The 15,215-nt window shown below is 38.6% G+C and overlaps 1 protein-coding gene across 2 annotated transcripts in view; it reads right to left on the bottom strand.

Moving 5' to 3' along the window:
- The window catches only part of NTN4 (netrin 4), a 124,943-nt gene that overhangs the window by 65,631 nt on the left and 44,097 nt on the right, over nt 1–15,215 (bottom strand). The gene's annotated exons all lie outside the window — the stretch shown is intronic.

Raw genomic sequence — 15,215 nt, 5'->3', positions numbered from 1 at the left:
CTTCATTTGTTCTATGTAAAACCTTTTCTCTCTGCGCACTGGAGATTCTGTTGCCTTCTAGGGGAATTTCCAGGCCCCCCGCAAGCCTCAACAAGGCCTTATTAGGAACTCCTTTGAATAAATTTACAAACAGAGATGACACTAGGAATGTAAATAAACTCTAATTAAAGATTTGCTCTTTCTGCATGGCACCTCCTTTATGTTATTTACCATCCATATTAGGAACTGGTAAGGATGATAATAGCGTGATGACTTTTAGTCAGTTTAAATTTTAGTTATAAAGAATAAGAAGTACACGGCGCATAACTGAATGACTTAGGTAAATTTTAAAATTGAGGTTGCTTGCTTATTTCCATTTTTTCATGTATAAAATTTCATATCCCCCAAAGCTTTGAATTATTTATCTAAGTGCAAGTTCATCTGTGCCATTGGCGCATGCTACTTACTGTAAGAAATCTGGAGCTGAAGAGTATTCAGAAGTGCAAGCGTACACACACACACACACACACACACACACATATCCAAATATGACCACATCTGTGTACACTGATTGGCCCCATCTGTATACATCTATGTATATATGGGGGACACTGATTCCAAGACTGTTTAAAGTTGTGATTCAGCAGATCTTTTTTTGTAGCATTACAGCTGGAACTAAGACCTAAAGTCAAGTTTTGTGGTTTATCTTTCTATATACAGCATGGCCACTTTTGTAAAAATTAGATTAGCCAAAAATAAAGCAAAAACAAACTCCTGAACCCACCCATCTGCAAGAAGGAAGGCAGAAACTGCTCAAGGGCAGAGAAAAGCATAAGTTAAGCTTTTCAAATAAATCACAAAACATTTTTGAGTTTAAAAATAGTGTTGATAACATAACCTCACTTAGGCTGGGGGCAGTGGTTCACACCTGTAATCTCAGCACTTTGGGAGGCCATGGCAGGTGGATGGCTTGAGCTCAGGAATTGGAGAGCAGCCTGGGCAACATGGCAAGACCAACTTTCTACAAAATAAACAAAGATTGCCCCAGTGTGCTGGTGAACACCTGTAGTCCCAGCTACATGGGAGGCTGAAGTGTAAGGATCCCTTGAGCCTGGGAGGCAGAGGTTGTAGTGAGCCAAGACTGTGCCACTGCACTCCAGCCTGGGCCATAGGGCCAGACCTTGTCTCAAAAAACAAAACAAAAACGTCACTTAAAAAGCCAAGTGAAAGAAGTTTTTAAAATATTTCCATTGTTTTAGGCCAGGGGTGGTGGCTCATGCCTATAATCCCAGTACTTTGGGAGGCCAAGGCGGGCGGATCACTTGAGGTCAGGATTTTGAGACCAGCTGACCTGCATTGTGAAACCCATCTCTACCAAAAATAAAAAAATTAGCCAGGCATAGTGGCCTGTACTGTAATCCCAGTTAGTTGGAAGCCTGAGACGGAAAAATTGCTTGAACCTGGAAGGCAGAGGTTGCGGTGAGCCAAGATTGTGCCACTGTACTCTAGCCTGGGTGACAGAGCAAGACTCTGTCTCCAGAAAAAAAAAAAATCCGTTGTTGTAAAAATACATAATTAGCTCAAGAGTAGTTTTTTGCAAGTTAGCAGTACAGTTTCAATTTGGGCTTTTTGAGCAATTTTACGTAGGAGTCTCTCTTACTCTTCAGAACAATGACTTTCCAGAATAAAACAAATCTTTCTTTTGTGAGGCCAGGGATAGAGGCTACTTTTTTTTTTTTTTTTTGAGACGAAGTTTTGCTCTTATTGCCCAGGCTGGAGTGCAGTGGCACAATCTCAGCTCATCGTAACCTCTACCTCCCAGGTTCAAGAGATTCTCCTGCCTCAGCCTCCTGAGTAGCTGGGATTACAGGCATGAGCCATCACACCCGGCTAATTTTATATTTTTAATATAGATGGGGTTTCTCCATGTTGGTCAGGCTGGTCTCGAACTCCTGGCCTCAAGTGATTCCCAGGCCTTGGCCTCCCAGAGTGCTGGGATTATAGACACACCAGGCCAGGACTACTTTTATTTGTAACTGTGGACTTTAGGTTCAGATATAGCATCTTTTGGGAAACCTCATTACCAAAATTACCTTTCCTGCTGTCAGGAAAAAATTGTGACTCTGAAATCCACTCCTTATACCCCCCACCAAAAGATTACCAAGTATGCTACCGTAGCACATCCTAGGTTTTCCCTGCCTTTTATTATCATTGAGCTATTTTACAACTCTGTAAGTTGTAGAAAATGATCAATATTGCAAATAAATTTTGTCCATAAAAATGCAAATCAGTTGTGTCCAGTAGAAAGCAATTGATCATTACCCTTCATATTGACTTGTTTTGTATCCATTTGTAAATACATTTCAGCATTTTTTTTGTTTTTGTTTTTAAGACAGTCACTCTGTCACTCAAACTGGAGTGCAGTGGCACTATCTTGGCTCACTGCAACCTCTGCCTCCCAGATTCAAACGATTCTCCTGCCTCAGCCTCCTGAGTAGCTGGGATTACAGGTGCCACCACACCCAGCTAATTTTTGTACTTTTAGTAGAGATGGGGTTTCACCATGCTGGCCAGGCTGGTCTCAAACTGTTGACCTTAAGTGATCCACACACCTTAGCCTCTCAAAGTGCTGGGATTACAGGCATAGGCCACTGCACCTGGCCTATTTTAGCATTCTTTATTTGTCTATATATGTGTGATTATTTGAATTTTCCTTTGAAACATTTGTAATGTCTTACTGGCCTGTCATTCATTAATGAGTTAAATACATCTTTGACTCATGTTCGTTTTATATGTGTATAAGAGTCATGACCTTTCTTTTTACAAAGTTATCCTTTAACACTACCATTTCTTTTCCTTCACATATTACCTAAAGTTTTTTTTTTTAAATCAAGAAGATTTTGAGGATTTACTTCTAAAAATGGAATTTTAACGTGTTTTGTATAGTGGGTTTTCACAAGGTTAATTCTACTAGCCTCCTCTTTTCAGAATCATCTCGTACTTTATCTTCCCTCTGGGGACTGTAATAAATATTTCTGCTATAAAAATGCAAATAGCATTGGACTAAGAATTGTAATGCCCAGGAGGCTTAAGAAGATTACATTTAGATGAGATCATACTGTTACCAACTTATGAGATTTTTTTTCTATCATTACTTCACTATATAGAACTGTTTCATATTCTTTGTTTCCAGTGGGTTTTAAAAATTATTTGACTACTTGCCTTTTAAAAGTGATTTCTGTCCAATAGGACTATTTACTTGACTAGATCCTGCAACTAAATTGAGCTGGTTTATGTGCATAACTTGGCTGCAGATTTGCATGTATGCAATGGCAATAAAGTAAGATGCTCTGATTTTAAGATATTTATTTCAATATATCTAAGACTTCGTTGCATTAGAATATCAAATTGGCTCCTTTCTCCTCCTTAACAGCTATAGTTTGTTCAGCTGCAAATATAGAGTAAAAGATGATCAAGTATTACTCGATTTTTGCTGTAATTCCTGTCTATAGACAGACTTTTCTATAAAACTATATATGAAACTATCTCAATACACCGCCAGGTAATTTGACATTTCTTTCAAACCAAATTGCTACTAGGTCGCTATGCTCAGTTACTAAGGCCGTAGCTACAACCGTCATAAACCTTCTCCATCTCTGCTCTTCGTTTCATCTCAAAGTCTTGTTTTCATAATTTGTCTTTGTACTTATCTTTTTATACTTAAATTTTCCCAAGGTCACAAAGCAAATCAATGACAGAATAGGAACAGAACTCCCAAGAGATTTCCTAAAATATTATAAGTTCCATCTTAGAACAGTGATGTCATCTAGAAGATTATTTTTTTTTTCTTCCCACAAACACCTAAAATAACTTCTTATAATAGAATCTCTTGGAGAGAAAAGGGGATCACATCAATTTCAATCTCTTAGTATCTATTTCTAATAATTTTAGAAAGAGGCAGCAAAAAATGGAATTAACAATATATAACTTCTAGTAAGGTGTTTAAACTCTTAACACATACTAGGCAAGAACCTGGGAAACTGTGTGAAAGCAAAAAACGAGTAGAACTCATCTTGTAAGTAACTTATCTGTCAAGCAGCATTTGAGAATGAGGAAAGGTGTTGAAGGGTTTTAGTCAATGTCTTCTAGGATTTAGAAGAGTTGTTATAATTAGTTGGGGGCCAGGTAAATTCCGTGAGAAATGCTATGGGGATTATTAAGTACTTTTCACCCTTTGACATTCATTTGCTCAATGTGTTCGCATTGCTTCTGGTTATTTTAAAGGAAAAAATTTCTTGTCACAGGCTACTTTGCGTCCTCTTACAAAGATTTTTTTTTTTTTTAATCCAATCTAGTTCACGTTTCCTTCTGTTTCCCTTCTTTCTTGACAGCACCATCTTCCTGTCATTCAGTAGTCTCTACAGTGCACAGGGTTTTACAAAAGTTGACTTGTTTAAGATAAATGAGCCCGATTGTAGTACAAGAAGCCAGTTGCTAGGGCGTGTTGTCTTCCATAGTTTTTTGTTGTTAATTCATTCAGATGCTTCTTTTCATATCAGGAAGTTGCTTGTTTCTAGGTGAACCTTGTAAAACATAGTCTTCATTATTGAATATGATCACATGAAAAATGAAGATGGAATACTGCTTTATTAAAAAGATATGCTTGTTTAGAAACTCTATCAGAATACAGTAATTCAGAAATCTGTGACTATCTGTACATGGCCAGAAACAACAGCCACAGCTCTTGAAAGAATTGGTTTTCTTCAGTGCTCATTCATCCAAAGCAGTCAGTTTAATGACTGGTCTTGAAATACATTTATTTGGTAAAATTCCTATATGATCCACCATGCTTGTTTTTCTGTTTTTGTTTGGGTTTTTTTTTTTTTAGCTACTGATTTTTCTCTTACTAACCTTCATGTAACATAAAATTCACTATTCTTAACCATTCTAGTGTACATTTCAGTGGTTTTCAGTATATTCAAAATGTTGTACAATCATTGCCACTGTCTAATTCCAGAGCATTTTCACCACCCCTTAAAAAAAATCTCATGCTCGCTAGCAGTCACTTCTCATTCCCTGTTAATTGCCAGTACCTGGTACTCACCAACCTGTTTTGTCTTTATGGATTTGACTATTCGGCACATTTCATATTTAAAAAAAATACAATATGTGGGCTTTTGTGTCTGGGTTTCACTTAGCACAGCATTTTCAAGGTTCATCCAAATTACAATGTGTATCGGTATTTCATTTCTTTTTATGACTGGATAATAGTCTGTTATATAGATATACCATATTTGTTTATCTATTCATCAACTGATGGACATTTGAGTTGTTTCCACTTTTTGGGTACTATGAATAATGCTTCTATGAACATTCATCTACAAGATTTTGTGTAGACATACTCTCAATTCACTTGAGTGTATACTAAGGGGTGGAATTTCTGGGTCATATGGCAACTCCATATTAAAATTTTTAAGAAAATGCTGGACTGTTTTCTATAGCAACAGTAGCATTTTACATTTCTACCAGCAGTGCATGAAGGTTCCAACTTTTCCATATCCTCTCCAGCACTTATTATTTGTCTTCCTGATCACAGCCATGAATGTAAAGTGATATCACATTGACATTTGGATTTGCATTTCCCTAATGATGAATGATGAATGTCTTTTCATGTGTTTATTGGCCATTTGCATATCTTCTTTGGGGAAATGTCATTCAAATCTTTTACCAATTATTAAGTTGGGTTATTTGTCTTTTACTTGTTAAGTTGTAAGAGTTCTTTATATATTCTGGATACTAGAACTTTTTCAAATATATGATTTGAAAGTATTTTCTCCCACTCTGTGCATTGTCTTTTTACTTTCTTGACAATATCCTTTGATGCACAAAAGTTTTTAATTTCAATGATGTCCTATTAGTTTTCTTTTGTTGCTTGTGCTTTTGGTGTCATATCTAAGAAACCACTACTTAATCCAAGATCATGAAGATCTACACCTATGTTTCTTTATAAGAGTTTTATAATTTTAGCTCTAGATTTAGCTCTTTGATCCATTTTGAGTTAATTTTTGTAAATGGAGTAAGGTAAAGGTCCAAATTCATTCTTTTGCATATGGCTGTCCAGCTGCCCCATTACCGTTTGGTGAAGACTATTCTTTCTCCACTGAATGGTCTTAACACTTGAAAATCAACTGGCCATAAACGTATGGGTTTATTTCTGAGCTCTCTTTCCCATGGATCTACATGCCTATCCTTATGCCAGTACCACACTATTTTGATTACTATAGATTCGAGGTAAACTTTGAAATTGGAAAGTGTGAGTTCTCCAACTATGTTGTTCTTCAAGATAGTTTTGGCTATTTGAGGCCCTTTGCTTTTCCACACGAATCTTAGGTTCAGCTGGTCCATTTCTGCAAAAAGAGCAGCTAGAATTTTGATAGCTGCCACAGTGAATCAATAGGTCAGTTTGGAACAGACTGTCATTTTAACAGTATTAAGCCTTCTAATGCATGAAGTCAGAATGTCTTTCTCTTAGGTATTCTTTCATTTCTTTTAACAATGTTTCAAGGTTTTCGGCGTATAGGTCCTGCATTTGGTTAAATTTATTTCCTGTATTTTATTCTTTTTGGATACTATTGTAACTGAGATTGTTTTCTTAATTTCATTTTTGGATTTTCTATTGCCAGTATATAAAAATATAACTGATTTTTAAAATGTTGATCTTATATCTTGTAAATTGTTCATCAGCTCTAATAGTTTTTTGGTGAATTCTTAAGAGGTTTCTATAATCTAAGATTATGTCATCTATGAATACATATAGGCTCACTTCTTCCTTTCTAAATCTGAATGTTCTTTACTCATTTTTCTTTTTTTTTTTTTTCTTTTTTTTTTTTTTTTTTTTGAGACGGAGTTTCTCTCTTGTTACCCAGGCTGGAGTGCAATGGCGCGATCTCGGCTCAACGCAACCTCCGCCTCCTGGGCTCAGGCAATTCTCCTGCCTCAGCCTCCTGAGTAGCTGGGATTACAGGCACGCGCCACCATGCCCAGCTGATTTTTTTGGTATTTTTAGTAGAGACGGGGTTTCACCATGTTGACCAGGATGGTCTCGATCTCCTGACCTCGTGATCCACCCGCCTCAGCCTCCCAAAGTGCTGGGATTACAGGCTTGAGCCACCGCGCCCGGCTGTTTTTACTCATTTTTCTAGCCTAGTTGCCCTGGCTAGAACTTCCAGTACCATATTGAATAGAAGGGGTGAGAGCAGACATCCTTGTCTTGTTCCTGATCATGGGAAAAATTATTTGGTTTTTCACCATTAAGTAAGATTTTAACAGGGGACTTTTCATAGCTGACCTTTATTGCATTGAGAAGTTCCTTTCCAACCTTTACTACATTGAGGAAGTTCCTTTCTATTCCTGGTGTGTTAAGTTGAACTGAATTGTTATAAATGTGAACTAAAAGACAAACAGGCTATGGGATTCTTTTGCCTCTGTTCAGCCTATGGAAATTCTATGATCCTCTGCTCTCTTTAATTTTAATGCCTACTAGGTTCTTATCTGGGAAACAATGAAATCACTGCCTTTCAGAAATTCTGAGAGCTGACTGGGCAGCTAAGTTACATGCCTGGTAGTGTTGCTTTGATATGGTTTGGATCTGTGTCCCCACCCAAATCTCATGTTGAACTGTAATCCCCAGTGTTGGAGGTGGGGCCTGGTGGGAGGCAATTTGATCATGGGGGCAGTTTCTCAGAATGGCTTAGCAACATTTCCCTTGGCACTGTCCTCAGGAGAGTGAGTTCTCAAGTGATCTGGTTGTTTAAAAGTGTGTGGAACCTTCCCCACCTTTGCTCTTGCTCCTGCTGTGTCTGATGGCTTGGTCCTGCTTTGCCTTCCACCATGATGGAAGCTTCCTGAGGCCTCCCCAGAAGCAGATGCTGCTATGCTTCCTGTACAGTCTGCAGAACCATGAGCCAATTAAACCTCTTTTCTTTTCTTTTCTTTTCTTTTTTTTTTTTAGACGGAGTTTCACTCTTGTTACCCAGGCTGGAGTGCAATGGCGCGATCTCGGCTCACTGCAACCTCCGCCTCCCGGGTTCAGGCAATTCTCCTGCCTCAGTCTCCTGAGTAGCTGGGATTACAGACACGCGCCACCATGCCCAGCTAATTTTTTGTATTTTTAGTAGAGACGGGGTTTCACCATGTTGACCAGGATGGTCTCGATCTCTTGACCTCATGATCCACCCGCCTCGGCCTCCCAAAGTGCTGGGATTACAGGCTTGAGCCACCGCACCCGGCCTAAACCTCTTTTCTTATAAATTATCCAGTCTCAGGTATTTCTTTATTAACAGTGCAAGAATGAACTAATACATGACCTTAGAGGTGCAAAATTAAAAGGCAAGACACTTGATTTGTGTTTACTTGTATGACTTGCATAATATTTATATTATGTATAAAATATTTAATAGAACAAATATAATCTTTTTTCCATTCTAATATGTGAACTATCTTAAAACTAAAATATATTTTTGTCTTTGTTTTTGAAACCATAATTTTCTCTATTTTATTTTCCTACCTAAAGACTAGGAGGAGAGCTAAAAAAGATGCCAAATTAGAAACTCATATTACAAAAAAAAATCTTTTATGAGTTAACAAATATTATAACCCTTCTTTATCCCTATGTGTACTAATTTACTATTTTATTCCATTAAAATATTTACATTGCTAAGATGTAATACAATTGTAGCCCCAATTATATTAAGGTTTTGAATGTCAACATTAACAGATCTTGCTTTCCTTACTCTCTGAAATGGCTGTGGCTTTTTCCCATGTTCTGGAATTATTATAAAGAGAGAGAGAGAAAGAGAGAGAGAGAGAGAGAGAGAGAGAGAGTGTGTGTGTGTGTGTGTGTGTTTTAACCTCATGTGTTTTGTCACTAAAAATTCCCCTTTTAAGAGAGAATAAGAACCTAAATCACAGTTTATCTTCTACTGAATTTAACTGTTTTAGGACAAACTGAAGTATGCTTCCAGCTGTTACAAAATTGGCAAGACACAAATGAAATACCATGGAGATACGATTTGTGCACCAGAAGTCAGATATCTATCAGTAACCTCAGTTTTTCTCTTTTTATTTATATAGCTTTCTTCTCCCTACAAACCCATTATATTAGCAGTGAAATTGGAAGACCAGGCCTTTCAGACACAGAGATCTGACTCCAGGCTCCCGGCTATTCACAGCTGGACCCCAAAATATTATACTGAAAAGGAAGTATTCATGAGAAAATTTGCAAAGTGAGATATGCCTTGAATATTTGGGGAGTACTTTATAGTAAGAAAAATGTCAAATATGAATTGTTCCTTTTCAAATTTATAATAGAATGGCTATTTAAAACTTGTTAGATTCATTTTTATACTTTTACAATGCTCCAATTTTGACCTAAATATATGTTTTCTGGACAAACATTCACTTTCTGGAAAGCATGTTCATGAAAAGTTAAATGAACAAATATTATATTTTGGAGAATCATCCTTACTTTCCCATTGGCTTCTATGTCACTTTTAGAGATGTCAGGTGCAATATCAATATTTTACCTTTCAGGTATTTTTATCCTTTCACCTCTCTGTGAAATAGAGGCCTATAAATAAATATCTAATTATTCTGGGAGAACTCTTGAAAGGAATTCCACAGGGAATTATTCCATGGGTGCCAAGATTATTTTAGAATGCCTCTGGTTCCAAAGTCTTCTTGTTTCCTAATCATCTAAAAGTAATCCTGGGCAATTTTGCCATTAAAAGAAAGAATGTCTTACTGTCTAGAGAGAAAATACCGTCAAAACACGAATAATTTCCAGCCATGAATGTGAATTTGGCTTGCCCTTCTATTAGGAAATAGGAGGTAGTAAATAAAGTAAAATCATCCTTCTGTGCACTTTCTATAGCACCTATGGTTAATTAGTGCTAAGGGAGTAACTCAGTGCTAAGGCAGAGCTATGCCATGCTAACACAGGAGCACTGAAATAAGGATTGAGGATAGGCTCACACTAATTATATCAAATTGGCAGGCTTTACATTTTGTTAATATTAGGAATATGTTGCACCTCCTCTGGCAACAGGATTACCTATTCCTCCAGATCCTAATGTGACAAATTAAATGACAGAGGTTGCTTCTGATGAAAATATAAAACTTAGCCAGGCGTGGCAACAAGATCACATTCTAATTATGCTTTTGGCTTATTCATAGAACAGTAAATTTTAAAAAGAAGATGAAAACCATAGTTTTAATTCTGTCCTTCATTTATAAAACACGACATATGATATGTACAAACATAAATACATGAATGAATATATTCAGATTCCTCAGGAAAAACTTTTGTAATGAGACTGTATGAATGATTCTAAAACCTGCCTTACACAGCTAGGTAGCTAAGTAACATTTTCCTCAAACCCCATTATATGGTTCCACAGGTCTCACTATTTACCCTCAGACTAAGACCCCTCTGTCAAAATATCAACCATCTTTTAAAATAAGTTCCAAATGACAGGAAAAAAAAATAGACCTCAACAAGTGCAGTTCAGTAAATATTAAATATTTCTCACAGTACTCTAAGGCCTCTATGTTATCCAGTGGATGATATTTGAATAAAATCATGAAATGTTCCATATTCCCTCTGATTACCATTCATCACCCGACAGCTGTAAAATCACCAGCTGCTAAAAAAACAAAGACAACTAAATCAGTCCTCTACAGCTGCAAAGAGAAAAAGCTTAAGATCTCTTCACATAATTTCTGGGATTCCAGCAGGCTGGAGTCAAAATACAGTTTTCCTTGCTGCAAAACCCTCAGTCTTGTAAACATGTCATATAGCACATAAGCTCTGATTTATTTTTGTCATTATTGGCAAAGTAGTATATGAAGAAGAGTAGAGGTGGCTGAGATAACACGATAGAATCATGACAGCAATGTAAGTAGTATCTACCCTATCCCAGGCACTGAGCTTCAGACTCCTAAATCCTTACCATAACTACAAAAGGCAGGTATTATCCTCTTTTTATTAGAGAACTGAGGTTCAGTGAGACCAAGTAACCTAGCAAATGCTGCAGTAAGTCAAATTTTAGCTGGGTTTGGCTCCAATAGCAGGGTCTTCATCATTGCACTGTTCTGCCTTCCAGCGAAATGGTCAAAGGAAAACTAAACTGGTGAGGACGTGTGGAATGGATCTGGGAAGAAGGGGAAACATGGGGAAGGTGGTACTGTGTTAAAAGACACAGGAGGGGGCCTAGGCGCAGTGGCTCGCGCCTGTATCCCCAGCACCTTGGGAGGCTGAGGTGGGCAGGTCACTTGAGGTCAGGAGTTCGAGACCAGCCTGGCCAACAGGGTGAAACCCCATCTCTACTAAAAATACAAAAATTAGCTGAACATGGTAGTGCGTACCTGTAATCTCAGCTCCTCAGGAGGCTGAGACAGGAGAATTGCTTAAACCCAGGAGGGGGAGGTTGCAGTGAGCTAAGATCACGCCACTGCACTCCAGCCTGGGTGACAGAGTAAGACTCCATTTCAAAAAAAAAAAAAAAAAATAGGAGGAAGGTATCAAGGTAAATGAGGCACCTAATTTGCATCTCTTTTTCTATTCTTTTCTCCCAAAGAAAGGAAATTTTCGACCTTAAAATCTTATATAGTTTAAGAAATAGGGTGCCATTTCCATTAACTTCCCTAATTTGCTTTCATCAGCCATAAAAAATTCTAGCTCAGCTGGGGGTGGTGGCTCACTCCTGTAATCCTAGCACTTTGAGAGGCCAAGGCAGGCAGATCACGAAGTCAGGAGTTTGAGACCAGCCTGACCAACGTGGTGAAACCCCATCTCTACTAAAAATACAAAAGTTAGCTGGGCATGGTGGCAGGCACCTGTGATCCCAGCTACTCAGGAGGCTGAGGCAGGAGAATTGCTTGTACCCGGGAGGCGGAAGTTGCAGTGAGCTGAGATCGTGCCACTGCACTCCAGCCTAGGCAACAGAGCGAGACTCTGTCTTCAAAAAAAAAAAAAAAAAAAAAATTCTAGCCCATAAAATCAGATTTCATTAACTAATTCGTCACTTTAGCAACAATATTAGCCACAGATGAATTGCCATAGTCTGTAAAGCAATGGTTTTCAAGCTTTAGTAAGCATTAGAACACCTGGGAGGGATTGTTAAACGTAGATTCTTGGGCCTCATCTCTAGAATTTTGGATTCAGTAGGTCTGGGGTAAGGCCTGAGAATGTGTATTTCTCACCAGTTGCCAGGTAAGGCTGATGGTGCTGGTGCAGGGACCACACTCCACTGCTGCAAATAAAAACTGTGCTAAAAGTTTAGATGTGTACATACCTACCTAAGACACTCCGCAGAAGAACAGTATTTCTTAAGAAGTTACCTTCCATTCTGCAGGCACAATCAGATTCCAGGTATTCTACAGCCATATACATAAAATGAATGGTGTCCAGAGACACAAATGTGGGACAATTAATCTACGCCTATGTTCTTAATAAGGTAAAAGACTACGCTTTCAATGTGCAACTTGCTCAAGTGAAGCAATCATAGGAATTAAAACATCACATTCAAAAGAGGCAACCGTCTCCAAATTTAACACAAGCTCTTTTCTAATTAAGAAAAAAGCATAGATAAAAGTCAAATGCATCCCAACTTGGGGGTGGAAAAATCTAAAACCAGAATCATTCACATTTCCAACCATAGCCACTATCAGTCCAATTGCTTGTGGGTTCTTTTTCTTTTTTCTAAAGAGAGTAGAGACAGCAAGAATTGTCATGGAACTGGATCCCTGGAAGCCGAAATAGTCTTGGCCACTTAGACTGTTTTTATCCCCTACCTGGCCTTATCCACGGTTTTGGTTTAGCTTAGTCCAACTCAAACACATGCTTACCTATAGCACTAGGGGCCGCTACCGCTGCTGCAGAATTTGAAATCAGTATGAAAATGGGATAGAATGATGTCAGAAAACTACTATTATTTTAAAAGGAAATTACTTCCAATTTCAAAGCAGCCTGAGGTTAGTAAGAAAATGAGGTTTCCACTCCATAGGGTCTTCCAGGATGGAGATGTCTCATTCTAACATCTTTTGGAAATGGAAAACACTTACTTGGTTATCCTGAACGCTTTATAGGCTGATAATTTCCTTGCTGGCAGTATATTGTATAGAATAGTTATATTTTAAGACTTCTTTAAAAGTGTCTATTAACTTGGAGTAATTATCCCTTGTTGAATTTGGCAGAACAGAGAAACCTCTAGAATTTTTCTCTTCAGCCTGAATGTTAACTCTGAAAGTTTATATTTAGAGGACTTACTTTAAAAAAAAAAAAAAAGAAATTACTACTTTTAAATATGTGCTCATGAATTTTTTTTTTTTTTTTTTTGAGGCAGAGTCTTGCTTTGTAGCTCAGGCTGGACTACAGTGGCATGATCTTGGCTCACTGCAAACTCCGCCTCTCAGGTTCAAGTGATTTTTGTGCCTCAGCCTCCCAAGTAGCTAGAATTACAGGCACCCACCACTACACCCTGTTAATTTTTGAATTTTTAGTAGAGATGGGGTTTCACCATGTTGGCCAGGCTGGTCTCGAACTCCTGACCACAGGTGATTCACCCACCTTTACCTTCCAAAGTGCTGGGATTACAGGTGTGAGTCACTGGGCCTGGCCACATAAAGTTTTTATAAGGCCCTTGAGAACTCTGGCACTTTGATGTGGTTGATCAGAGCCTTATGTAGTCTCATAGGTCCTTCAGTCCACAAATATTCATTGAGGGCCTACCCTGCGCCATGCTATGGGGGCCTCTGTCATGTTGCTCAGGACTCTACTCTGAGATGGTCCTGTATGGCTTGGATTATGAAAGACAGTTGAGGAAATAAAAGGCCTGCATACTCTCCTTTCACAAATTCACTAAAATATCATCACAAAATATTATGAACACTCTACCTCACATAAGCTTTCTAGGTTGACATGTCTCTTAAGATCTGTTATTTTCTGACTGAATCCTACCTGAACCCAGTTAACCGAGATACACTAAATCATACCACTCTCTATTTGGAGCAATACTGTAGGATTTCAAAGATACTTCAGTGTCTGGAAACTAGCAGGTATCTGTTGAATGAATGCAAAATTTTCTTCAACTCTGGGAGCCCCGGATTAACGACTGTAAGAAATAGCACTGTTTCTATTTCGGTTACTTTCTGGCGACTGTCCTAGTCATTGTAGTTACCCTGAGGCTGTACCAGTGACTCAGCCCCGCCAGCACAAACTGTCCTGCTGGCAGACTGGATCCTGGCTGCTGGGGGCCTACATTTTACTAGGGCTGGGAGAAAGAACAAAGAATAGGGACATCTACGCTTTAGGAAATGCAGTTGAATTCTGCAGCCTTTTCCATTATTTTGCTTTGGTATGTGCAGAAGTACCAGAGCAAAATGTAAAGTCAAAGAATTGGAGCGCTCTTCTCCTGTTTTCTCCTTGCCCAGTCCCCATCCTTGGTCTCCGCATGTGTCCCAACAAGGTCCTTACTGCTGAGTCACTCTGTATCTTTTCTGGAAGGCAGTGAGATAAAGACAGATAAACGATGACACTAATTTGTCATCATCTCCCTGTTCCTATGTTGCTATCATTCAACCGAACACCTACTGAGCACCTACTTCTGGCCCAGGTAATGCACTTGGTCCTGAGGATGCAAAGATCATACAGAATCTCAGAGAGTTTGCGGTCTCCTGAGGGACGCAGAGAAGTAAAAGTTCAGAGAAAAGCCCAGGAGATGCATGAAGCTAGAGGAAAGAGCTTAACTCTGCCTTAGGGTGAGGAGGGGGTCAGTCCTCTTCATGGAGAATTTTTATTCATTCTACTGGCTGGACGGCCAAGATGCTAGGCAGAAAATCGAGGTCCTTATTTTTCCCAGTTTAAAATCTGCTCTACAATGGTCCCCATTTACTGTCAAAGCTGGTTTCTGTGTGATAATACCACTAATAGGATTATGCCATCCTCTTGCTCCTGCTCACTTTACGCTTTCTATCTGAAGGTCACAGTACTAAAAACTCGCAAGGGTGTTTTCCGAGGAATACGGTTATCATGCTTGACTGTAACTCTTAACACTGAAGATTAAAAGACAAGTTAATAGACACTTTATAGGACGGGTATGGTGTCGGAGCTGTGACATGCAGAGGAAGAAATTAGCAGCACCATGTTAAACATATACCAACCAATGCCCAAAGGTGAA

This window comes from Saimiri boliviensis, chromosome 7, assembly GCF_048565385.1.
Source record: "Saimiri boliviensis isolate mSaiBol1 chromosome 7, mSaiBol1.pri, whole genome shotgun sequence".
NCBI lineage: Eukaryota > Metazoa > Chordata > Mammalia > Primates > Cebidae > Saimiri > Saimiri boliviensis.
The sequence above is the reverse complement of the archived record's forward strand: the minus strand, read 5'-3'. Positions and strand labels throughout refer to the sequence as shown.